Source organism: Talpa occidentalis, unplaced genomic scaffold (genome assembly GCF_014898055.3).
Source record: "Talpa occidentalis isolate TD23 unplaced genomic scaffold, MPIMG_talOcc4v2.1 talOcc4.10, whole genome shotgun sequence".
NCBI lineage: Eukaryota > Metazoa > Chordata > Mammalia > Eulipotyphla > Talpidae > Talpa > Talpa occidentalis.
In genome coordinates this window covers 46,320,754-46,347,505 of record NW_023600993.1, presented here as the reverse complement: position 1 = coordinate 46,347,505, position 26,752 = coordinate 46,320,754, and the positions used below count along the sequence as shown (strand labels likewise).

The window sequence follows — 26,752 nt, the reverse complement described above, 5'->3', positions numbered from 1 at the left end:
ATGACATTGCTCAAATGTTTGTTTTCAGAAAATCAATCTGATTGCGGGTTTATGAATAGACTGAAGGGGGGCAGGAGCAGATCAGGTGGAGGAAATATTGATGATGGTTTGGACCTCCATGCTGGAGTGAAATGGTGATAGTTTGGAGCAGGTTGTGAAGAGTGGGGGTGGTGGGGAGGGATAAGATTCATCACACACTTGGAAGCTGAGCTACCAGGACTAGTCAATGAGTCAGGTAGTAAATACAGATAGTCCCTGACCTAAGGTAGTTCCATCAGGATTGATTTATTTATTAAAGTTTTAAAAATTTTAATTTTTTTATTTTAATTTAATTTTTTAATTTTTTATATTTTATTTTTTTGCATCACTGTTCATTATTATTTTTTATTTTTAATATTAATGATTCATTTTTTTTACATCATTGTTCATTTTTCAACAATATTTGCTTCCCCCCACCCCCTCAGGTGTAGTTCCCATAGAGTCTCCTTCCCCAAGGCACCCGTGCACCATCACCTCAGACCCCTGTGCTCCTCCCTCCCTCTGATCCCTCTCCCTCCTCCTCCCCTGCAGGATGTCTCTGATTTATAATTGTCCATTTTTGCTTTGTTGTGCCGTCAGGATTTTTTGATGTTACAATAGCGGGAAAGCAATCTGCAGTTAGAAATTATACTTCAAATTATGAATTTTGCTCGTTTCCTGGGCTGGCAACACGCAGCACCATAATCTCCCGTGCCGCTGGGCAGCGTGAGAGAACCTGAGCTCCATCAGCTCCTGGCTCTCATGGTAACCAGCCGGTACGCGACAGTGTAGTGTGTGGCCAGCGCTTTTTGACTGAATGATATTTCCAACTTACAATGGGTTTAATGGGAGGCGACCCCATCGTAAGTGAAGGGGATCTGTGTGTGTGGCTTTGCCGGCGGTACAGTCTCTCCTGCCGCTGTGGAAAGATGAGCGCAGCCCTCCATAAACAATACATAAATGGGTGGACATGGTTGTAGTCCAATAAAACTGTATTCGAAAATTATGAAGCTGACTGGATGTGGCCCATGGGGATGTGGTTTGCTAACTCCTAGATTAGATGTCAGGGGCAAGAGAGAGAAATGTGGAAAGAACGACACAAAGGGGTCTGTCCTCGACCACTGGAAAGATGTAGTTACCATTAACTGAGGTAATGAATCTTGCTGATGGAACGGATTTGTGGGGCATATGAGGAACTGAGATCTGGATTTGTTAGTTTTGAGAAGCCTTTTAGACATCAAATGCAGGTGTGACATAGGCAGGTAGAGAAAGAAACAGAGTTCATTAAAGAGTCTGGCCTAGAGTTGTCAGCATTGAGGTGCTATTTTTTTAAAGATTTATCTATTTGTGCATACAAGAAATGGGTTAAAGGCCAGAAATGTGGGGGGTGATAGGATTCACTGGAGAAAGAGTGGGGAACAGAACAGGCAGATCGACTGAAATACACTGCTGAGGGGAGCAGTGGGCGAGACAGGAGAGGTCTGCTGCGCCATGTGGGTAGCTCTCTGGCCGGCTGGGGATCGAATTCGTGCAGCAGAGACTGTGGATAGCATCACAGTGCTGTGCTTAAGCACTGACCTCATCAGGAAGGCCCCCATAGAGGTGCTGTTTAAGACCCTAGACCAGATGAAAGAAGTAAATGTAGATAAAGAAGTGTTCAGGGTCTCAGGACTGAGCCAGGGGGCATTCCAACATTTTGTTCCCAGGGAGGTGCAGATGAACTAGTAAAAGACAATGAGGAAGAACAGCCAGTGTGTTGGAGGGGAACCAGGAGAACCGGGCATATTGGAAGTTAAGCAAAGAAAGTGTTTCAAAGAGGTTAACTTCATTCTTTTCCACTCACAAAATCACACTGAATGCAAATGAGCAGAGATGTTCTTTTGGGAATAATCCTGAATTCCCCCTAACTTCTAGACAAGAAAAATCATCAAACTTTATATTCATTCAACAATATATTCATTAGTTGTCAGGTCAGACACTGTGCTTGATGCTTGGAATGAGTGAGAGGTGAGCCTACAAAAGCAAGTGTTTGCCCTCGGAAAGCACAGTCTAGTTTGAGAGAAAGAGAGAAATGAATCAGGTAACCATTAACATTAAGCTAGGATGGATCATGACCACTTACTAAGGGTGTAGAACCATGAACCAGGACAAGAGTTCTAAAGAAAGGACACACATCTAGGAAAAGTCCTGTAAGCTCTGTGCAAAGAAAGCAACCTAATCAGAACATCCTGGGAGCCTTCTGTATTTAACTGTTATTAATAAAAGTGATTTCCAACATATCACATCCTAATTGGAAAGCACCTGGTATTTGAGTGGATGGATGGTTAAAAACCTTTGAATTAGAGGAAGATGAATATGGATTTTGTTAGCAACCCAGGGCCAGATCCCAGCTGTGGATCCTTGTGGGTTCTCACCCTCTTTGAACCTCAGTGTCCTTATCTGTATAATAGGGGATAGTAAAAGCTATAGTTTGGGATTGTGGTGACAACTAAAGGAGAGAGAGTATGCAAAACACCTGGCACACAAAACACCCTCGTCCTTGAGAAAAATAAAAATATGTCCATTTGTACATCTGTGATGTTTTTGTCTTCAAGGGTGATTTTCCCAGGGCAGGTTTTTGCTACCAGTTTGCTGTTTTATGAAGCAGCGAGTTTTTCTGTCTTTTTCCGTCTTCCCTTTTATCAGTATTCTCTCCCAAGAGTGGCATCTGGGAGCTCGAGTGACTCCCTTTAGGAAGTGCTGGGAAACCAAAGAATTCCTGTGCAGTTCTTGCTTGTTCTCCCAATCCTTCACATAGGAAAAAATCCAGGTCTCCATTCAGCTGTTTAATGAAAATTAGTAGTTCCAAAAATCCACTACAATAAGTGCTGCTTTCTTTGTCTAAAACAAAGGTAATGTTTGCGAGCACACTGTGTCGATTTAACAATATTTTCATGGAAACGTGCACTGGTAAGCATGTTTAATCATTGATGTGGTTTTTAATCTTGGGGGGAACAAAATCTTCAGCAGTTTTTCATTTTGATTTGCTCATGCTAGCTTGTTCATATTTTTCCTTTTAATTAATGTAATTAAAAGAGGATAAAAGGCTATGTTAAATTTTTATGCATTAGATTATTGGGATCAAGAATTATTAAAACGTATGAAATGTGGTCGATTGCTAAGATGGTAGGATAGAACAAAGCAAAGCCTCTTTTCTGCATTTAAAGTGAGATTGTTTTTTACAAGATATAAAAATGTGTCCATGGTCCTGGAAGCATTTCTCATATGCACGCATACAAATGGATGAGAAAGGAGTTCTGGTGGGGCTCATCCTTATGTTTTTCATGAACAGTTTTTTCATTTATGGTTGTGACTTCCTTATTCCTTATTTCCTTTCCCTGAAAACTGAATTTGGGGTAATATTAGCACCTACTATTTGTTGGCTACTCTACAAAACACTTTGTATACTTTCACTCATCTGATCTTCCCCAAACCTTTGGTAGATAGATGTCTTCAGACAGCGTACAGAGAAACAGACTGAGGAAAAGTAAGTGGCAATTATTACTAAGGTTAAGCAGCTTAAAGGTAAAAGGGGCAGATTTGAATTCAGCTCTTTTTTTCCAGTTCTTTGAATGACCACATCCTGCCTGATGTGGGAGGAAGAATGTTGTAAGTCTGATTTGGAAAAGTGGTTAAAAGCTGAGGAGTATTTCTTTCCTGCATTTCTTTTTCCTAAGAGCAATTCCTTGGTGGGTGCCTTGTTTATCTGAACCTGAATTATAGAAACTTCAGATTTATTTATTTTTTATACATTTTCATGAGATAGATATTGTTGCTTGGAATTTATAGAAATCTAGAATGTTTTCTTTACACCCTTTTGGAGAGAATGATGTTTTATTCCTCCCTTCTGGAGCATAACAGACACAACTTTGAACATCTCTTTAAGACATTATGGATTTAGACATCTCTTTAAGACATTATGGATTTAGTATATTATGTTTTTTTAATGTTTTTACATGACATAAATTAAAATTGACAGCAGTGGTAAACTGTACAGTGCTCTCCATGATATTCCTAGGCAGATACTCCCCAGCCCCCTAGCAATTAGGTGAATTCTTAGGACTAGTGTGTCATTTGCCTCCTGGCTGAAGCACCTAAAAGCCTCCCCAGTTCTCTTCTTCATAACCTAGAAATTATGTGTTGAGATCATAGAAATGCAAGAAGGGAGCCAACTGGATCCCTGAGTCACTGCTTGGAATGGAGGTGCCTGGAGAGCCTCAGGCCTCCGGTCAACTTTGCATGAATTAGAAATCAACTGTTCTTATATGGGAAACTCTAAGGTCTATAATTGTTTGTTACCTCATCATAGCCTAGCCTATCCCAACTAATAAAGAATTCTTTGTCAGCCTCCTTTTTCCCATAAAAAAGTACTAGATTTTGAAATCTGGTATCAGAAAACTGCTCTTGAACAAATTATTTAAAACTAAATATGTTAAATATAGTTTTATAAATCATATATCCTATAAAGATTTTAAAATAAAGTTTGTTAAAACTATTTACATCTATACCACATTTTAAATAAAGTGAACATACGAACTTTATGAGTGGCTTGAAACTTTGGTAATAGTCCTTCTTGTAATTATTAATCTTTCTTGTAATTATGGTTTCACCATGCCAGAGCCAGAAGGTAATAATGTAAGCCTCCAAGGACTGGTGATATCTTCATCTTTTATAAGTGTTTCTAAGACAAAGACCCTGCCAGTGCTCTGAGCTGCCCGAGCTAGATCTCACCACTTCAGTGTTCAAATGTCTTCCTTAGGTTCAAGTGAAATGCCTCTTTAGTTTGTTTAAAGCCTCTTCTTATTTTACATCTATGGAAATGGAGACTAAAATCTGTTCATTTTACTGTCTTGACTAAATCCCTTCACCTCGGAGGACATGGCCCTGTCATCCCTGAGTCTTCTCTTTAAGCTAACCAGCCTTGAGTCACCCTTTCTTCTAACAAGATTTTGACTAGTGCTGGTTAGAAAGGAAAGCTGATCTGATTTTCTAGCAGTCAAGTCTCATCGTCTCTGTCATCTCCTGCCCCTGGAGCCCATGCAGGCTCACTTTCCCTCACGATCATACTCTTTCTTCTGTCTGCAACACCCTCTCAGATAAAATTTGACCTTGGAAATTTCGGTAGTCTTTTCATTTATGGCTTTTGGATTTAGTGTCATCTTCAGTAGTAATGACTTCCCTACAATAAATTTTTTTTATCCTAAAAAGGTAACATTTTTGACATTCTCCCTGACTCAAAACACACTTTTCTTGATTTCTGATCATCTCAGCCACAATCTTGACCTCCTTGTCCCTCTTCCTATGTACTGTAGGTGCTTATGGCCATTTTATACAAATATCCTTTGTTCTACCTCAGTAGAAAGTTCTGAAGGTCATCAGTTGCACAGTCTCCCACCAATTGTGTGCAGCATTTCATGCATCCCGAATAAATATTGATAGTTTCATAGTACTGCCTATTCTCTCCCAACCCCACCTTCCTCCCATGAAGTTTTGCTATCCTGAATGTGGAATTTCATTCTGTTCTTATAAAAATAGTGCAAGTTCTGGCTCTACTTACCAGGTCTCTGAAATTTCCAAAGTCCTTGTTGCCTCACCTTATATAAGACAGGATTTCCCCATTATCTGAATGTAGACTGTTTCCATTTGGTGTGATTTAGTAGGTTATTTTGAGGATCTGGTAATGTTCAAACATTTTCCCATGTAAATTAATGGTAATAAAGTTCCCAGACCCTCAAAATAACCTACAAAATCATTACCAAATAGGAATGTTTACTTTTGGAATTCAAGAGAAATCTGTACCTAATAGCATATTTTCCAGAAACCCTGACTAGAATGGTCTCAAGATAAAGAGAATTATCATAAGGAATTGTTGACCCATGGATTGGTCTCTTCAGTAGCCTGTGAGATTAATACAGGGATCTCCAGCCTCTCCACCAATCAACCACATTCATAGGGAACTTGCTGTCAGGGTACCAGCAATGTGCTTTGTCACTGTCCCCCTCCTTCCTCCATTACACTTTGAGAACTCTTATCACAGCACACTTCACCCTCTACTTCAATTGCTGATCAGTTGTCATCCTTTCTCATTTCTAAGGTCTTGTAAGGTAGGCCTATATATGACTTGGTCACCATAATGTCCCTCAAGCCTAATCTAGTGACTAATTATATAGTAGCTGCTCAATTAATGGATGAATGGATATGTGAATGAATGCTTCCTAGAAACACAGCTCACTTGCCCTATTGTGTAGCTTCAGAAGAGGAGGCCCCTGGTACCCACTGGTCATTTTTACTTCTTTCTTCCCTAGTGTCACAGCAATTGAAAAGTTTTGTTTCAGGTAGGAACAGTATGTCAGTAGCTCATCCACATTAGGTAAGGCTTTGAGTTGTACCCTGGAAATGTAGATGATTTTGTATTTTTCCATTGCCCCACTTCATCTCCACCTTTTGCACTCTGTCTAGTCAGTTAACTATCGATAATTAGTGCCAAATTTTACATGGAAGGCAATACCCGTTATACTACCAAGAACAAAAATTTATTGAACATTTGTTGTGTGCTAAGCTTGGGGGCAAGTGCTTCACATTGTGGATCATTTGATCTTCAAAACAGCCCTGTAAGGGTAGGCGTGATGATTGTCCCTCTTAATATAGATGAAAACTTCAGGCCCCAAATCCCAAAGTTAGCAAGTGTCTGAGCCAGGATCTGACCCAGGCAACCCATTCCAGATTCCAAGTTAAATTGTTACTTCTTATGAACTTGATAGTCGTGTCATATCTACTCCAAATGAAGATTAATCTCTTGTCACTTTCTATGTTCCAGCTTTGCTCTTCATTATTTAACCATAAATCACTTTTGAAATTGCTTCTCATATGATTGTGTTGATCATAAGTATGTCAGAGAGTAGTGGGTGCATCTTTAAATGAAGAAACTGGGACATATTAAAATTGAACTGACTACTTCATGGGCACACGAGAGTAAGATGTCACTCTTTCCACATGGTCATTGTTGGCTTCAAACTGTATGTTTGAGGGATATTGAATCTGGGGCAGCCATCTGCTTCCCTACATGCTCTGAGTTCTATGTGATGAAGACCTAAAGCAGAGTATTACTCATTCACTTGTTTTTCCATTTCTATCAATGGAAAGTTATTTCAGGTCCCATGATTTTCACCATGAAAGGTCTGCTGTGAACCAGAGAAGCATTCTGAAAGAAGTTATTAAGCATTATTAATACAATTACCTGTAACAAAAGACATAATTTAACTTTCCCACATCCAACAAAGAAATTCATTTGAAGCTTCAGGAACTCCAGCTGGAAGAGCAGAGCTGATGAGAGGGGGTCCTTCAGGCGGGGGAGTGTGGGCAAGGAGCTGTGCTGGCTGCTTTGTCCTTGGGGACTCTTCTGCACATGATGGAATACACCTCTCCAGCTCCCCAGCCCCTCACTCACTCTCCACCTAAGGAACTTGCAGTCCTTCCATAACACAGACAGAACCCAGAGTACTGGCTTGCACTTGCTTCTTATCTAGTCCAGGAAACATGGGCAGCAGTGGACGAACAATTGATTTTAAACAATAAGAGATGACAGTGGGAGTTCAGAGAGGTTAGAAACAATAAACATCCGCTAGGATGTTTATTGGCAAATTTTTCTGACTGCGTCCAAAATATTTGGTTGTTGGAAAAGCCATGACGCATTTTTGCTTGAAAAACATAGAAAAAAATATGACTTTTCTGACAACCCACTCTCAGAAATAGCTGCTCTTTATTGATAATGTGATATTGTGTCAATCTTCACAGTTCTATTAAATATTTTTACTTAATTGTGCTGGAACATGAATTCAAAGAGAGCAAATACTGTATTGATATCCAGCCCTAGAAGAATAAGGGGCACAGAATAGAGACTTAGCAAACATTTATTGAGTGAAGGGATGGTGCAGTTGAAGAAACTGAGGACCACAAAAGTTACTTGCCAGGGTCACAGCATTAGCAGGAAGGAAAGTCAGGATTTGAACTCAGTGCTACCCAATTCATTAGTTTTTCTCTGTGATCGCTTGCATAGGCCTTTTTGTTGGTTCATAGAGATGAAGGCTGGATCCAGTCTGAGGGCCAGGAAATGTTGGTTCTGACCCGTCCTTGCTGAAGTCCCTCTCTGACCTGGAAAAGCCCTTGTCCTCCCAAAGCTTTGGTTTCCTAATCTGTAAAATGAGGAGATGCAGTAATGCTCTCTAAGGGTCTAAGGCTTCTCAGAGGCTCTGGGCAGGTGTGTGTTTTGGCATCTCCCATGCTGTCTTGAATCTGGGCTCAGGGCTTGGGACTGGGCTTGGTTGACTAATTCACCACCCAAGTACATGAGGAAGGCAGACAGTGGGATGCATTTTATTTCAGGGGTGCACAAAATTCGAAGAATGAGATAGTCTCAAGCCAGCAAACACCCCGAAATAAAAGTTGAAGAAAGAAAAGAAAGTAGAGATATTTGAGGGCTCAACACAGCCTTTTGGGGAGGGGATAGGGAGGAAGACCTCTGATTCCATTCCCGGACTGGTGCTGTGCATGATCCCACCCAGGCCCTCGGGTTGAGAATTGTGCCCAAATCTGATTTCTGGTTCCTAAGAGCACAGCCAGCCTTTAGAAAGAAAAAGAAAAAGAAACGTATCTTTAAAATCGCTCTTCTTTCTTGCATGTGATATTTTTGTACTCCTTTGGAGGGTGCTTAGCCAAGGCCTTTGCATCCAGCAGCGGCTTTCTTCACCCCTCCCTGGCTTGGGGATTATTGATTTGGAAGGCGAGGCTAATTTACATGTAAATAAATCTCAGCTCTGGGCAGTAGGGACTAAACGTCCAGATGCCGGGACTGACTTGCTGACGTCACGACCTCATTAGCATGCGGAGGATGCTAGCACTGCAACAGCGACTTCTCCGGCACCTCCAGCAGCTCCGCCAACAGTTATTATTATTTTTTTGGCTGAGCTGCACATTTCCTGGTTCAGTATCTGGACTCTCTGACCGGCTGACTGGTTGCCCCAGGTCTGGCTCAGGATGAGTTGATGACGCCGAGGCTGGGGTCTGTGACTTCCTGCTGCTTGTCGTGAAGAATGGGAGTTAAGATGAAACTGGGGTGCTCAGGAAGGCGCTCAGATGGAAAGGCAGGGTAAAAGTCACACTTTTCCCGTGTTGCGTGGATCCCCAGCAGGGTCTGCATCCAGTAGTGCTGATTTCCGTGAGCGAAAGCAAGAGCAGGCTTGAGCCCACCGCTGGCTTCAGTGAGGCTCCAGATTGTGAGAAGGGTTTCGAGAAGATGCTTTGGCTACCCACGTTCCTGCTTGCATTCTTAGAAGCCAGACTTGGGGAGAAAGTGAACTGGGGCAACTGACAAGCTCAGAGGGTCTGGTGGAAGCTTCCTCCGAGACCAAGACTGAGCGTTTCACCCTCCCGGAGGTAAGTAAGAAATATGCTCTAATTCACCAATTAAACAACAGTGTGTTTTCTCGGGAGGGTGAGAAAGCTAGAGCTAGAGGCTGGGTGTTGGGGGTGGACATCAGGGCTCTCTTTTCTTGGCCAGGTGGCATTTCGGTGGTCGGTTGGCACCTTTTCCCTTTTTTATGCTTATCAGAAAGCGCAGTTGCAAAGTGACATGTCACAGCCTATAGAGTGTCCTATGGAGACGCTCATATCTTAGTGCTGTAGAAACAGCATTCTCCAGAAGAGGTGCAGCTAGCTTTTAAAAATAATAATAAAAAGGGGGAGTGGGTTTAAAAGCCAAGCACCTGGTGGTGTTCATGCAGAGTAGTTATTTCAGTTCATGATGTCAGAAACCTCAGAGACTTGGAGGGATGAGGACTTAGCTGAGACTTCCAGGTGAAGAAATGGCTCTCAAATTATTTAGCTTTAATTTTAGCTTGTGCTTTCAGAACGGTGACAAACCTCCAGAGCAGGACTGCACAGCCTAGCTGAAACACAAGCCTCAATATGTTCTCCACATTAGATTTCATGGAGGCGTGTTTATACTTCCTTCTCTTTGCTCTCGGTTTCCCGAAAAGCAATCAGAGCATTACTAATCTGCCATGCAGATCTTGCGATGAAATACAGATTTTTAATCCCATTATTCTTTGTTACGTGATCTTGGACTACGCTGGGGTCCAACGAGACATTTATGAACCATAAATAATCTGGGTTGGGCCAGATCACACCAGGGTAAGTGATCCATCCCATATGCGATGCCATCCACTGGGTCAAGCAAGGATCTTGTCTAATTTAGGCACGTAGATTATTCCTCCCATGAGAGGGAGTTCTGCTTCCAGTCAGTGCATCCATGACCACACACAGGGGCAGGCTCCAGTGCAAGGAGTGTATACAGACATGGCCGGCCCTGGACCAGCTCTGCAGTGTGCGAGGCTGCAATTTACTGTGCTTGAACATCTCTTCCTAGAGAGTGTTTTAAACCATCTCGGTGAGACTTAAACTAAATGAAGCAGCTTGGCCTCCTTGTTGGAGGCCGAATTGGCTGCTTTAATCCTGCTCCCCAGAAGGCTCACTGGCTGCTGATAGCTTTCACAGATGGGTCCGAATGAGTGTCCCCATGGGCTCCAGAATAAGTCACAAACTTTGACAGAATTACCATATTTTGGAAACTGGGATTTTAATGCCTCCTTGAGTGCTTGTAAAGGTTATGCTTTCCTTCAAATGTTCTATCCCCTTGGGAATTCTTTTTAATGTGAAAATTAAAACATGTTGGTTTCATCAGGCATTGCAGCCTGTAAATAGTCAGAAAGAGTAAAACAGCATTGTTTGAAATGGCAGGTTTGTAAGGGCTTACCCAAGCAATGCAGCAGGAAAACAGGAATACAGGAAGAACGATGCCTTCATGAAAGCTTATGGGATGAGGGGGGAACTTATAGGGCAGACTTTTTGGGCTTGGACTCTAGACTCAGAAAGAGCTGAAAATACTGACAGCAATCTCTCTGTGCACTGATTCCTGTCTGTAAAATGGAGAAAGCAATGGAGCGAATAGACAAGGTTGTCGGTGTCAGGTTTTAGCATACATCAAGCACCTAGCACAATGCTAGCCACATAGTAAATGCTCAATGTTAGCTAGTGGTGGTGTTATTGCAGCCTTATTATCATGATTACTATTATAAGTTTTGTTGCTAAAAGCAAACCAGTTCACTGAAAAGGCAACATGTTCATTCATTTGTCTGCAAAGAGGTTTTGTGAGCAAGAAAGGTGCCATCTCCTGTCTCTGTAAAGTCCAAATCCTCTCCTACTCAAAGGAACTTCCTACCCAATTGAGTTGACAGAATAAAGTGTATTATCCTGGGTTACCTTATTTTGTAGACCTGAAAATGATCGGATGGTTTAATGTAAGTCATTTAGCTCTAGCTGGGGCTCGGGCACCTGACGAGTCACGTGTAGAAAGCTGTGGGATCCAAATTGGAATCGAAGCATTTCTAGATTTCTGTTTGCTTTTCTCTTCTGTTCCAACTTTGTGTGTGAGGAGCCATTCTTTCCTTCTTTCTTTTCAATGCAGACATTGGGCATTTTTTCTGTCCATGAAGGCCTGTAAATATGTGCCTCGCCTGCTGGTTTGCTCCTGGTTAGTTGCAAGGCTAAATTTATGCCACCACGTGGGCAATTTCAGCATGTGGGTCAGCTGTGAAGGGAGGCGGTAGGTCTCCACTGCCCACCTGCCCGTGTCCCCAGGCCCCGTTGGTAAAAGCTGGCACAGTAAAATGTCTTTGCCAGATTTGTGTCCTTCCCCATACTGAACATACTTCAGTCACACAATTTGACCACTGTTTCTCCCTTTCCTCCCAACATCTTTCTTTTAAATCTTGGTGATATCAGATTCTGATGTTGGGATCCAGAGGCTAAATTAAAAGTGAATTAGGTGAGCTGGGAGAATCTGGCAGGAAATTCTCAGGAAATTCCAAGTTGGGATTTAACCATTCCTGATCACCATGGGTCTTATTAAGGTTATGTTTTGCATGGAGAATTATATTTCTACCTTGCTAAGAGTCCACCTCCATCGCCTGCTGATTCTATCTGTGATCTTGGGAGAGATCTGAACTTTGGTTTCCTTGTGTGAAAATGGTAAATAAATTCCCTTGTGCCCATGGTATCTCTGTGAAAAGATGGTTTTCCTACCCTCGTCCAACTTCTGGTACCTAGTAGGTGTTGGACTTCCTTCAGGTGCCAATGACTTTTCTCATTTCTCATTTAATCCCAGCCTGTGAACAACGGGGGGTAGTAATTTTAATACCTATTTGACAGAGGAAAATGAAACCCAAAAAGAGAAAATAACTCACCCTAAATGACACAGCCAGTGACTAATCCTGGCTAGTGCCGCTTCTACTTCCCATGGATTCCAGAGGCTCAGAGTCCAGTCACTGTTCTGCCTTTCTTGAATTATCTTTTTTCCAAAATCCCCCAACCTCGGTCTGTCTCTTCTTGGTTACCTTTAAACATACCTGAGTCAGGATGCTCAGTTCCTTAGACAGGAATTTTGGGTGGCATTTGTGTGAGGACTTTTCTTTTGTCCTGGAAGATCCATTCAAATTTTAGTTACTCCTTATTGCTGTGCTTATAATCAGGTAACTGATGGTGATATGGCCGATTGCAGACTCAGAAGCTTGGGCGGGCATCAACTACATCTGTTTTCCTCATTGATGGATGCTCTTCATTTGTAACTTTGCTCATGTCACAATCTGAAAAGATTTTTTAATGGAATGTTCTCACTTTTATATCATGTCCATGTCTGTTTGTCTGTCTGCCTGTCTCTCTCTCTCTGAATGAGAGAGAGAGGGAAACAAGAGGGAAACAAGGGGGAAAATGTTGGATAAGATCACACTGAATTTCCAGCAACAATCTCCACTGGGGACCTGGCTAGTTGAGTTTGGAGACTTGGTTTTCTTTCCTTTTTGGCCTGTTGTTTGAGCAGTTCTTTGTTTGAAGTCTGAAACCCTGAGGCTTGCTTTTCTGTTATTTCCCTGGGGAGGGTGGAGGGTGGGGGGGGGGTTGGGAGGGCAGGAGTAGGGGAAGAGAGAGAGAGAGAGATTTGATGGAGGAGTTAGGAGTCAGGGAGGGAGGGAGGGGAACACAGAATGGGGAAGCAGCTGGGAGAATATCAGAGCAATCTCTAATCCACCATGAAAGTGTGACACTGAAGGTTCCCTTTGAATGAAGTCGAAACTAAGAGGACAAGAGCCTCTGTTCTCCTTCAGAGAAATTCCTCTCCCTCCTCTCCCATCTGTCCTACAGAACTCATAGTGCAGCCATCTTAAATCCTAAAAGCCTACAGAGATACGGTTACCCCAGCATGTATTTCCCACCAGAGCATCATGGACCATTTAAAAAAAAAAAGCATTAGCGATACATGTAAATCAACCCACCATTCTGTATGCCTTAAATCTATACAGTTATGTATGTTAGTTACTTTGCAATAAAACATGAGGGGACAGTGTATTAATTAATAGGGGGAAATTTTCAAGTTCGTATGAGCCTGTCTTTCCTTGGTGGACATAGAAGGCAAATTTCCAGATGTTTCTGGCTACAAAGTCTGTTAAAATCAAGATGGCCAAAACAAAGACTCAATTTTGTGAGCACTGACACAGAAGAGAAGCTATAGGCATCACTGGTGGGGCGTGGGAGCTGGCCTCCTTTGCGGATGTGCTGCAGGAGTCCAGCTCACACAGAGGGCCAGGTGTGTCTTGAGGAGGAGGCAGCGATGATTTCCGGTATTGCCCTTCTTGCTGGCCCTAGCATCGGAGGTGCTGTGTGTGAACCTTCCTAGGGCACTGGAGGGACTCACAGGCACCATTTGCCCCTCAAGAGGAGGAACAGAGCTGGCTCAGGTTGGTACCATTGATGGCCAGCATGCTGGACTTGTCTCATGATGGACAGTAACTTGAGTTATCCCTACTCCCCTTGCACTAGGAGCGCTGGTGTCCTCGGGTCCCACCCCTCCTCACCTCCTTAACTCAAACCTTAAAAATATTATCCAGCTCCCTCTGGGATTAAAAGTAACTGAGACAGGAATTCTTTGCATTTCATTTCAGCTGGGCAGGGTGCCATTTTTCCAGCTCTTTTCTTGGCATCTATTCGTCATTTGTGAGTCTGCAGAGATGCTTGTTCATGAAAGTTCCAGGACTCAGCTGAGAAACAGCTATACTTTCTGTGGTCACAGGGTCAGTCACGGTTCCAGGGTAGTTGTTAATGTATATGGACGTGTATGTTTTGGGTCTATGGTCTGTCTGTAGTCTGTATATGGTGTTTGTGTGAATTACAGAAAAACTACCACAAATTGAGCACCTACTGTGTGCTAGCTGGCATGAGAGATGTTTTATATACCTTTCCTTATTCTTGCAGCAATTATGCAGTTGGATTTTATTAGCTCTATTTAAGAATGGAGGGACCAAGACTCCTAGATGTTAAGCAACTTGCCTCAGTTTACACAGATGATACAGAGCAAAGCTGCATGCAAACCGAGGGTAAACATAGCCCAAAGCCTGACTGACATCCATGGCTCCTGGTCTCCTTACACTTTTCCCAATAATGTCCTCTGTGAATATATTTTCTTTGTCTTCAAGATCTCAATCTTGGCTCTATGGATCAGGTCCCTCATTTGAGAAAACTCATTATTTGGCTGTTAAATTAAAATCCATGGTTGCTCTTTCAGTAAAGTTGGAAACATCCAAGAGAATATGTCGGGCATAAAACAGAATATAGTGACTTTGTAACTTTTGAGTGCAGTTTTTACAAGGGGGTGGGGTTGCAGAAGTTTCATAAGCTGAGGAGTAAAAGCTGCAGACCAAGAGAAGCTGCCCTTTGGTGGACTAGCAGGAGTATAGGAAACTCCCTGAGACTGAACTTGTGGCCGTGGGCCACAAGTCTAGAGAGCGAGGCCAAACTTGCTGGCTCCTGATCCTTCTTTGCATGGACACTAAATTCCAACCAGAATGTGCTTTTCTTTTCTAAGCCTCGGTTCTTTCATTTCTAAAATGAAGGTCTTGAATCAAATGATCCATAAGTTCTCTTCCAGCCCTGATCTTGATGAGGGTGAACTTTCAGAATGAAATCAGCCTTGTCAGCAAAGGTGTGTGATTTGCACCCTTGGCTACTCTCAGGCAGAGAACTGAAAGGTCAGGTTTTATATCAGGACCAGACCTCTCCGTGTTGTGAATATGTGCCGGAATGCGAGAAGCAGCGGATCTCCAGAGAAAGACTTGGAGCTTCTCTGAAAAACATCTGACCTTTGGATGTTTCACGCTCGTGAAGGGCAGTGCACGCACCCCTCAGCAGTTGGTGGTGCTCATTCACTCTCTGAAGCCTCGGGGGCTGTTTCACTTGCAAGCATCCTGCCGAGCGCCAGAGACAGAGGCTTCTCCAGTTTAATGTGCTTGCACCTGGGGGTACTGCGGAAATGCAGGCTCTGCATTTTTAACAAACTCCCTGGTGGTACCAATGCTGCCCCTCTTAGCCACCTTTATAATAGGCTTCAAATGAACCACAGGAAAGCAAATTTGACTAAGTTCATAAAGCCCAGGCTTTTGTTCCAATTTTGTCTTTATTTGAAAAAAACTGGAAGAAATCAGTTAGCTGCTCAGTAACTCAGTTTCTCCTTCTGCAAAGTAGTACGAATAATTAATAACTAACATTGACTGCTTACTCTGTGCCAAGCACTGTGCTCAATATTTTATGAGCTGTATCTTATTTAATGCTTATAGTATGAGGTAGTGCTTATCGCCACTGTACAAAAGCTAACAGAGAGGCTAAATAACTTGTCCAAGGTCACACAGCTAGTAAGTTGCCAAGTTAGGATTTGAATTCTTGCCATCTGACTCTGGAGCTTTCACAGCTTGTAGAAATGATAGATGTGAAAGATCTTGGAATGTATTATTTATTCTGTGTGTGTGTTATAAAAATGTATTCTATAAATAAATGCATGCATTTTATGATATATACACTTATAAATATTTAGAGCACCTGAAATAATAAGTAGGTGTTTCCCAGATGCAGTTGTATTATTTAAAGTAAGAAACGTAATTTATATGAGTCAAAGTCAAATGCTTTGTGAGGTTTTGAAGAGCACAGGTGTTTGCTTACTGTCGGGGATAGTTCAGCTAGAGGGGGATGGAGTTAACAGGAATGTTCAAAGGAATGGGAGGTTCTGGTTAACAGTTTCTCATTTGGAATTAAATCCCAGCTAGTTTTTAATCTGGTTTTGGCAAATTCGGAAAATAGATCCAATCACTTTCCTACCTTTGTTGGAAAAGCAGGGTTACCCAGCTGAGTATGTTTTGTGATTCAGGATAGGACAGCCCTGGCAGTTACCACTCTGCATGTCAATGCCTGGTGAACCTGTGTTGCGAGTGGAGGGCAGGAGAGATTAATTGTGAGTGGCATATGAATTTGATAACTGTCATCTCACTGGACATCAGGCTATGATTTGGCAGAACAAACAAATGTCTTTCTTTCCTGGGTCCTCTTTGTTAGCCCTTCCCCTCCCCCAGAAACTTCTGTCTCCGTAACAGAGGAAATCTTCAGTAGCGAAACATGTACCCATATCTGGACTCTATTTTCAGAAATGTGCTGAGCATAGGACTAGTATGGCAGATACCTGGCACCTACACCACCAGGTCCCAGGCTCCCTCATCCATTACAGATTTCACAGCAGTGATCCCCACACTCTATTAAGTCTCACTACAACTTGAGAATCCTCTCAATATAGCCTGTGCCCATCAGTTATTGCTGGTCTAAGAAATTGAACCTCCATGCCATGTCTACCCTTGGCAGCTCACTGGAAGCTGGTTCTCTTTTCAATTTAGCAAATATGTATTGAACACCTACTAATTGCTTAGGCATGCCGAAAAGAAATTCTGTTTTCCACTCGCTCTGCATTTTATTTTTCCTCCTAACAGTGGATGACCTGCAGGCTTATTGAATGTTTGAGTTAGTTGAATTTTCTGTTAATTAAGATTTTAATACATTTTTTTTCTTTCTCTAGGATATACATCCTGTTGTTCTTATTAATATGGTGACCATTCTTAAAGCTTCTGTCACTTTTCATTACCAGTCATGTAGGGTCTTTTTCCAGCTTCCCTGCTCTTTTGCTCCCAAAGGAATACCGCCTTTACAATGCACTGTTTTCTGTAAGCATCCTCTGGGCAGTCTAGCCATTCATGGGCAAGGTGGCCAGTGCAAATAGAGTGGCTGCTCTTGGCTCAGCAGTAGCATTGCCCTCCCCTGAGACTTTCCTGTCAAGATTCAGGACATCATTTGCATCTTTTACATCATTTACATTACTGCCTAAGTCTCCCACTTGTGTTCAAGTTCATCTCAGAAGTCACTGGAAAGCCTGTTCCGGCTAGAAACTTGCCACAGATTGGAACAATGATCTTCCCTCCCTTGCTTCCTGTGCAGGTTGGGCCACTTTGAAACACTTGCCTCATTAGGAATTAGGGTGTAAATGCAAAGCAAAAAAATCCACAGGTTTCTCTCTCAACAATAGGAGCTTGGGTTCTTGCTTGAATGACTTCTGAAAGATGACTAGGTAGAACACATCCTAATCACAGGGCTTGACTGATCGACAAGTTTGAACCTGCCTTCCCTCCACTTTGTCAATTTGGCTCATGCACCAACTGCCTAAACACCAGTGTGATGTGCCCTTGCCATGCTTAAAGTTTTTTAAATCCTTTACCATTGAATGGCTAAGATTCAGCATCCTAAGTGGAACTAGAATATCATGTGCCATTTTCCAGTATTTAAAAGAATGTTGGGGAGTGAGAAAGAGAAGATCTTCAAGACACAAGACACTGTCTTCAGCCCTCTAGGGAATAGTATTAACAAGCCCTTTTACACAAAACCCGTTCTGCAAACCTGGCATTTTTCACTTGGGATCTTTGAGTACCAAAGAATCCACAAAGAATGACAGACTTTTTGAAATTAAATACAAAATTTTCCATGAATGTATATATGTTCATTTTTTAGGGCAGAGGTTCCTAGCTTTGATCAGATTCACAAAGGCATAAATTTACCCTAAAGGTTAAAAACCCCTAGATTGGATGGTAGATTGTTGTAATCTGCTACAGGAAAATCTCCAAGGGTTAATATGGGATGGGAAAAACTTAACCTTGCGGTCTGTGAAAATACAGTTTTCTCCATGACTAATGGTGAGCTCTGTGGAGCTGGCTGGAATTACCTGGTTCTCTTCCACTTTATAGATGACTAAATTGAGGCCTAATATCTCAGATGCCAAGGCCTATGGAGCACTTGTTTTTTCTGTCTCAATTTTTTTTTTTTAATTTTATTATTCACTTAACAATTTGACAACTTTTTGGACACGTATTTTGGGTTAGATCAGGGGTTTTCATTCTTACTATAGTCAAGACATTCCTTTCAAATATCAGACATTTGGCAATGCACTTAACAGAACTAAATTCCACTATAGCTCTGGTGCAGTTCTTGGTCATTCTCAAACAGTAAATGTATTCTCCTCCACCCTAACCATCCTCTTTTGCATACTTTCATTTAATGAGGAAGAAGACAGCCTTTCTTTGATGTGGTTTTGATGATATACTGTTGATCAGGTAGTTGACTCACACTCTACATTGTTTGGCATCATTGTAACACTATATATTTTCAGTGATTGCAAAATATAAAAAAAAGTATCTACACCTTGATTACATCTTATTTACATGCCAATGAAGGGTTCATAACCCGCTGGTTGAGAAATGTCCTCCTAGATTCTGGTCTAAGCATTAGGGATTCAACATTTTAAAGAGCTGCCTAGCAAATGCTTATTGTTCTAGATGCAATATAAGATCCTTGACCTAATGCAGTTACATTGCTATGGGACAACATAGAATAGAAACATCAACAACTAAAATAGTCTCTGATAGTGGCATATATTAAGGAAATAATTTCAATGATAATAGAATGGAGCATGAATGTTCAGGGAGGTGAGTTATTTTTGAAAAATCTCATGGTGGAGGACCTTTGAGTAGTGACATCAATAATGATGAGTAGGCCAACACAGAGAGAGCCAAGGCAGGATATTTCAGACAGAGGACCACCCACTGCAATGATCCTAAGAGAGAAACATGGCCTTGGCAATTTCAAAGGACAAGTAACAAGTTAATGTGATTGAAGCAAGGTAGGCAACATGGAGAGTGGGACAAAATGAAGTTAGAGGAAGAGCATGGGACCAGATTATATAGGCTCTGTAGACTGGGGTAAGCGATTTATTCATTCTAATTGCAGTGGAAAACCAATGGGCGTTTTAAGCAGGAGAGTTGAGTGTTGGCATCACTGTTTTAAAAACAAACAGCTGGTAGAGAATGGATGCTAGAAAGGCAGAGATAGAAGCAGGGAATGAAGGGCTAGAATGTAGCCATGGCCCAGACACGAGGTAATGGTGCGTGGGAATAGGCGAGAAAGGTAGAAATGGTGAGAGAAGGCAATGAATAAATGCCTAAGACTCATCCCTGGCACCAAGGAAGTGCACAGTCTGGACTGTTCATGGCATCAACTATAAAGTTCTCATGGGCATCGCTGCATCCAACAGGCCATGGGGTGCCTCTGGGGGGGTGTATATCTCTCTCAACTGTCCCTTTGTCAAATAAGAAAACAACACACTGATAAATATTTTCAAAATCTGACTTCTGTAAAAACCATGTGAATTCAATTCATCAAAGAATTCTTTCCAATAAAACGTGAAACTGGGAAATGTTCCTTTTTTTCTGTCTCCTTCCCTCCATCCTCTCATGTTGTAGAATGAGGAAACTAGTTGCTGCTCAGAACAAAACCACAAAAATCATTCCATAGATTCAGTTAGGAGAAGGGACTCAGCATCTCATCTTTCTTTGGCCACTCCCCCTATGGGAAACCCTGAGAAATGTGTTTTGTTTTGTTTTGTTTTGTTTTGCTTTTCTTTTCCCTTGGACTTGACTGAGGCCTGGTCTCTCCTACAAATAACGTCTTTCCCTGTTGTGTCTAATTTAATCTGAATTGAGGAGCTTTCCCTCCAGTCTCAGTATTTGGTAAACACCCAATTTCTTGATGCTCTTGTTTCCTAAGTCCACTGGGGTTGTCTTGAGCCTTTGGCCTCATTCAGTGAGGAACAAGGATTTCTGGGAAGTTTTTGCCTCGAGCCCTTCAGTGCAGATATTAAAGGGCCCCTGTCAAGTTTTGAAGGGTGTGACCATTGCCAGAATCCCCACAAGCCAAGCCCCTGAGGGATGCCGTTGCCAGCTGGCCTGTATCCACCCTAGAAATGGCTGGATTTCAGTGGTTCTCTGTGTTTTGAGCTGGCTCAGTTCCCCTGGATGAAAGGCGGCCTAATATAAACTGAAAATATTATTAATAAGCAGCCACTTAAGAATTTCCTATGACTTGCCAGTGATTCGGGGGCCTCTAGATGAACAGGGAGCAAAGCACAACTTGTTTTACATGGATTAAGGGGGCGGTGCAGTCAGTCTATAGGGGGCTCAGAGGCATTCAGGTGTTTGGTGAAGGTCTCTAGAGTCTGGTGGGTCCAGATTTGCTTTTCCGTTTTCATCATCTTCTAGCTGTGGGAGTTTAGGTAAGTTCTAGAAACTCTTTGAGTCTTGGTGATCCCATCTGTAAAATGAGGATAGTAATAATACTTTCCATGTTATACACTTCTTTGAAGATTCCATAAATGCATTGGAAAGTGCTTAACTCAGGACCTGGATGCACTCAGAAAATGTTCTCTTAAAAAGAAGTTGGGGAAATCATACCCTAGGAATGGAACCAAAAGAACACCACTTTCCCCAGCTCTTAGGAAAACAATGCACTTTTGTAATTCTTGCCATTCTAACAGTGGTGGCAACCAGAATAGTTCTCAGGTTTCACTTTCTTCATCTGTAAGATGGCAATAATACCCCTTGCTCATCGCACTAATGTAGAAAGTTTTGGTAATTCAAAGAGTTACTAGAATTGAAAGTATGTGGTGAGTCCTTGATTAGTCCTGGGAGTCATTCATCTACTGACTTGTCTACCATATTATATCTTGGTAAGAAAAGGTCTTTTGTGTTACCTTGAAATATTAAAAGCATCATAAAGAATAAGTAATCCTTTGGTAAGGATAGTAACCAAATTATTTTGCTCAGTCCAGCATACCTTCAAGTATACTGGGTGTTTGAGAAACACTTTCAGAAAGCACTTGTTGACCACCCATCTGTTTCCCACTGATCTATCTCCATTCTGGAAAATATTAATAGGGAGCAAATTGACTTACAGAGAGCAGGGACCATGACAACTTTTATTTGTATATTTGTCTTACTTCTTATTCTTCTTCCACTCCCCCCCATAGCATAGAGCCTGTCGGATTGGCACATAATCAGGTTTCACATGCTGTGTGTTTTACTTAATCCTCACAGCCACTCAGTGCGGTGGCAGAGTTAGCATTTGAGCCCAAGTCACTGAGCCTCCAAAATCTAAGATCTTAATCCACTGCACTATATACCGCTATTAAGTACTTAGGGAATATTTAATGCCTCAGATCTTATCTACAGGACTTTAGCCAAATTCCTGCACAAAAGAGGAAGAGACAAACAAGTACTTCAGCAGATGGTATGCAAGAGAAAGACAAACAAAGAGGTATTTTGTGCATCTTCCAGTCCTTGCCTTGAAGTTTAGAGGTGAGGAGTGTTAGAATTCAGTCCACAGTCATTTCCTCAGGAACTGTTCCCCCGAAGGACTCATTTGGAAAGGAAGAACTCTTGGAACTTGTTCTGCTAAATGTCCAGTGAAGCAAATGGACGTGCTGTAAAATCACAGTTAACATGTGGCCAAAGTGATGTGGAGAATTTATTCGGGAGTAACTGTTCTATATATTTTGGTTTATTCTTAGTGGGGTAATAGGTATGAAAGGCAGCTGAAGAAATCAGAGCTTCTGTAGATACCCTCAGCCGCTCACAGGGATGCAGTGATGCGGGTAGCAGTGTTGCCATGGAGACACTATCAGTGGCTAAGCTCCTTTCCTTGGAGGGCTCATTCTGTCTACTCATCTTGATGCTGAATTAGCTGGCTATGTGTTTGGTAGGCAGATTCCTCACTGGCCTGTGAACACTTCTACATGAAAATACCTTCACTTTATGTGTGTTTATATCCCCAGCTGCCATCTTGTCACCATCTCGGACTCTTGTCAATATCTGGATGACACCATGTTCTCCCTGCCTCTGTGCCTGTATTCACCAGTGAGGAGCATGCACGTCTTTCTTTTTGCCTAGCAACTCCTTGCTCATCAGACTTCAGGTCCAGCTTCCTCAAGGGGGCCCTCTGAGGTCCCCAGAACACTTTCTAGCACAGTACCTGGCACCCTGGGTTTTCTATGATCAGGCTACCTAACAACAAAGTTTGTCATTTAAGATCTTAAAAAACTATGATGTTATATACATGTTACAAGAATAGTATGGTAAATTCCATATGCCTTTCTAGATTTCTCTGTTAATATTTTGATGCTTTCTTGCCTCCTGCTCGTCCTTGTCCTTCTCTCTGCTTCCTCTCTGCCTCTCAACACACACACACACACACACACACACACATACACGGACACAGGTGCACATATTATTTTTGCTGACCCACGTGAGAATAAATCTCATGCCTCACCCTTTACCTGTATATATTTCAGCATCTGTCTTAGAACAAGGACAGTCTCATAAACTGTACCACATGTCTGCTTCTTGGTTTGCTCTTTGTGGCTCTCTCTCTCTCTGTGTCTCGATTAGACAGAGACTCCTTGCTGTTTCATGTTAATCCCTCCAACACCTACCAGAATGTACAGTGCATAGTAAATGTTTAGTGAATCATTGTTTAATAAATGAAGCTGCCTGTATCAAGTGCTTTGCATCCCCTACTACTGTGTCAGCATCCCCGTTCCAGGGTTCGGTGACCCACGGTTCCTGCTGCAGTGGACACTGTGAGTTTTGCTTGGGCCTGCTTGTCAGGCATGTGAGGTAGGCCAAAGGCTCCAAGAATGGACCTCACCCAGTCACTGTGGGGAACTGGCTCCCCCCATGAGTACCCCTACCTCCTAAACTCTCTAGCAAAACTCCTTGCAAAGTGTTCCGAGCCTTCTCCCATGGATCCTGAAACAAGTCATAGTGCCCAGAGCTGCAGCCTGATCATCACCTCATCAGCGCTGGCATCCTTCCTTTCCCTGCTTCCCTCTCCAGCTCCCTGACAGGAGTTTTTGGGATCACCTCCACATTTCTTTATGCTCAGATATCTCCCAAAGATGTGATTCTGGGGAAACCCAATCTGAGACATTGTCCCCCACATACTGAGATATCAGAACCTTAAATCAAAGTATGGAAAAGAGATATTCACAATATGAAAAGTCATCCAGGAGGCTTGTTTTCTTTCTTTCTTTTTTTAAGGAAATGTGTTTCTACTGTGCAAAATTTTTTAAATAAATGGACCTAATGTAGGGCACTGTGTATAATTCTTTATCAAAATATAAATTGATAGATTAGGAGGAAAACAAACAGCTCCTGAGAATTATCCTAGGCCAGTATTGGCAGCACCAGGGAGGGAGAAGCTCCTCTGGGTACAGATGGCCAGGCCCTGGAACCCAAGCGCAGGGCAGGGGGTGAGGCCAGGCCATAGGGCTTTGGCTCTGGGCACACGCCAGCCTCTACCCAGCTGGCCCTGTCACAGTCTCCGCCCTTTAGCTTCTGTGTTTATTAGGAAACCAATTTTCCTTTCTCACAGAGATAGAATCTTGCTTCCAGACATGGCAAGTGTCAAGGTTCATGCCTGGGTCCTTCATTCAAACTGAATGTTTGCCAAAAATAAAGGGGAAAAAACAAGATATTTCCTGGGGGAGGGGGAAGTTAAGAAACCAATAATCCTGCAAATAACAGGATATGCTGACATGTGGGTATCAAGGGATGCAGGAATTCCCAAGAGAAAGGAATTAAAGATAAGGGAAAACGTTCCTATACCCACTAAAATGGCACCATCTCCTGAATTTCACATCCGTGTTTGGGCACCAGGACAGACAGTGGTTTGGCTAGGTTGGTCTCAATCTTCCATGCAGACTGTGATGGGGAGGGTGAGGTCACACACCACCCCCTCAGACTAATGGCAGAGGGAGGCCACCCTCACCTGCATCTGAGGTTTTGGTGCTTGCTTCTTCTCTACCTGGAAAACTCTCTCCTTAGTTTTTTTCTCATAGCTTCTTTTAGTCACAAATCCCCACTTTATGGGGGAGGCCCATTCTGACCCATCTTCAGGTTTTCTCCTTGTTCTCTTCCTATTTGTTTCCAGCAGGACACTTGGCATAATCTATAAATGGCAAGTTTATCTTCCTGCCTGCCTGACTGTTACCTCTCTTTCTAGCTTGACTCTAACCTCCAAGAGGCTAGAGATATTATCTGTCTAAATTACTACTATATGCCCAGTATCTCAGTATAGCACCTAGCACACAACAGATGCTCAGTTACTATTGTGTGGTTGGTTCTTTGTTGAATGCATGGACCGAGATGGGTAGATAGAGGGATGGATAGGTGAATGAACAAACAGACATGATAGGTAGTGGTGGTAGTGGATGGTCAGATGGATGGAGGGATGGAAAGATGCACAGAAGAAGGTAGGAAGATTTGGCCATTCTATTTAAAACAAAGTAATAGAAAAATTACTGGTTTTGGAATCAGACAACACAGGTTCTACTCTGCATAAGTAGCTTATGCGTTCATAGCCTAAATTTTTATGTCTGTGAAAGGTAAAAAAGATATCATTTTTGCAGAAATGCTGAGAATGAGTAAATGAGATAAACCACATAAAAATAATATAAATATTGCAAGTCCTCCATAAGTGCAAGAAATTATATTAATGGTAGAAATATAACTGCGCTCCCACGACTGCCATGCTCCGGTACAGAAGCACAAGCTGCAATGGGAGGTAGAAGTCAGCGCCCGGGAGAGCAGGCCTTGCGTGGAGCACTTGATCCTTTGGGGGCAGACTTTTGCCTCCTGGAAAATCCTCGTTTCACATCAGCCAAATGTTATGCCCACCTGCTTTTCTGACTTTCTGGCCTTCATTTATATTTGTGAAGGGTGTGGAGGTGAGAGCTGCAGCCGAGTCATATAGTCGTGACACTTGAGTGGTTTGGGAGGGAACAGTTCCTGTGCTTTGCGATAGCTCAGTTTTGACAGTTCAGCCATATCTTAGGGCAGGCAGACCCCACTTCCGGTGATGACTGGCTCACTTAAACAGAGCAAGATAATTGCCTTTTCTGCTATCAATACCCATTGTCTCTCAGTTCACTAACTTCTGAGCAGCCAACAGCTCAATAAAATCTGTTTTTCACCCTAAACACTTATGTTTGCCTCTGAAAATCTGGGGATCTTATTCTCAAAGGGCAGGAAATTCAGAATAAGATTTGCCTTGTTTTAGGCTGGTGTTTCACATGCATGTGAAAACTTGGTGCTCACAGTGGAAACTCGAGCAAATTGGGCAAGAGTAGACTGAGAAAGCCAGGTTCCTGCCCAGGGCGGATCCTCTAGGTGGTTTGAAGTAATGTTACATGTGGCAACATTGAGAGTATGTGACTGATGGACAAAGATGCAATTCAGAGCCAAGACTTCCTGGTTTTAAATTATGCATGTCCCACCTCTCCCCACTTGCATTGAAATAGCTGTTGAAATCTGATTTTTGGATGTGCTTTATCTGAGGGATGTAACTTAACTCTGTGAGACCCTTAAGTATATATATATGCAATCCCCACATTGCCAGCATGTCCCATGTTATGTCAATAAATTCTCTGAGCCTGCTGCAGGGCACCTGATCAGAACAAACCCACTTATCTGAGTTGGATGCTGCACATCTGTTTGCTGAGTGTTGTATGTACACGTGTGGGTGGCTCTGGCTCATGTCTTATCATTCCAGACCAGAGTCTTGTCTCTTGATACTTGCTGATGGGGAACTCATAGACTAAAATCTGGTCTCCAATTTCTTAATAGAAGGAGGAAAAGGACCAGCAGCTGTTTCTGTTTAACAATGATTATCTCTGGGATCATGAGTGTCCCTAAATATTTTTCTTCTTCTTGCTTATCTGTAAGTCCTGACTTTTTCCTACATTAATTGTGTATTGCCTTAAAAAAAAAAACCGGTAAGGTGGACCTCCCTGGTGGCACAAGGGGTTAAGACGCAGCCTGTGAAGCTTTCCACAGCCACTGCAGCTGAGTTCGATCACCGGCTGGCCAAGGAGCTACCCACATGGCACAGCAGACCTCTCCTGACTCACCCGCTGCTCCCCTCAGCAGTGTACTTCAGTCAATCTGCCTGTTCTGTTCCCCACTCTGTCTCTGGTGAATCCTCTGACTGCCCACATCTCTGGCCTGTACCCCATTTCTTGTCTGCATAAATAAATCTTTAAAAAAAATAAATAAAAATAAAAAATGGTAAGGTAGCAATAACTTTCATATAAGGAGACAAAGATTTCCCCTTCCCCCCTTACTAGGAATAAAAGGAGTTATTCTTCTGACTTTCATAAACTGAAGTCATGGAAGAATTTAAATACCTAGCACACATCTGGTACCTAGCAAAAACAATGGAGGACTTTAGGTTACTTTGGCCTTTTGTCTTTACAGAAGTGTATTTCCCCTCATCTGATCCGGCTGCTTAAGACATTGCCATGTTGAGCACAACACTGTACATTCCTCACCAGTTGCTGAGT

General features: G+C 42.4%; 1 protein-coding gene across 4 annotated transcripts in view; it reads left to right on the top strand.

The window, feature by feature from the left end:
* PRICKLE2 (prickle planar cell polarity protein 2) overlaps nucleotides 1-26,752 on the top strand; it is a 336,923-nt gene that overhangs the window by 212,374 nt on the left and 97,797 nt on the right. Inside the window, exon 1 of one of the 4 annotated variants that reach the window (XM_037492275.2) lies at nucleotides 9,014-9,489. The exons of the other annotated variants lie outside the window; for them this stretch is intronic. The gene's annotated coding sequence lies outside the window, so the exon portion shown is untranslated. Of the gene's footprint in view, nucleotides 1-9,013; nucleotides 9,490-26,752 lie in introns of those variants that run through there. 4 annotated transcript variants of the gene reach the window in all.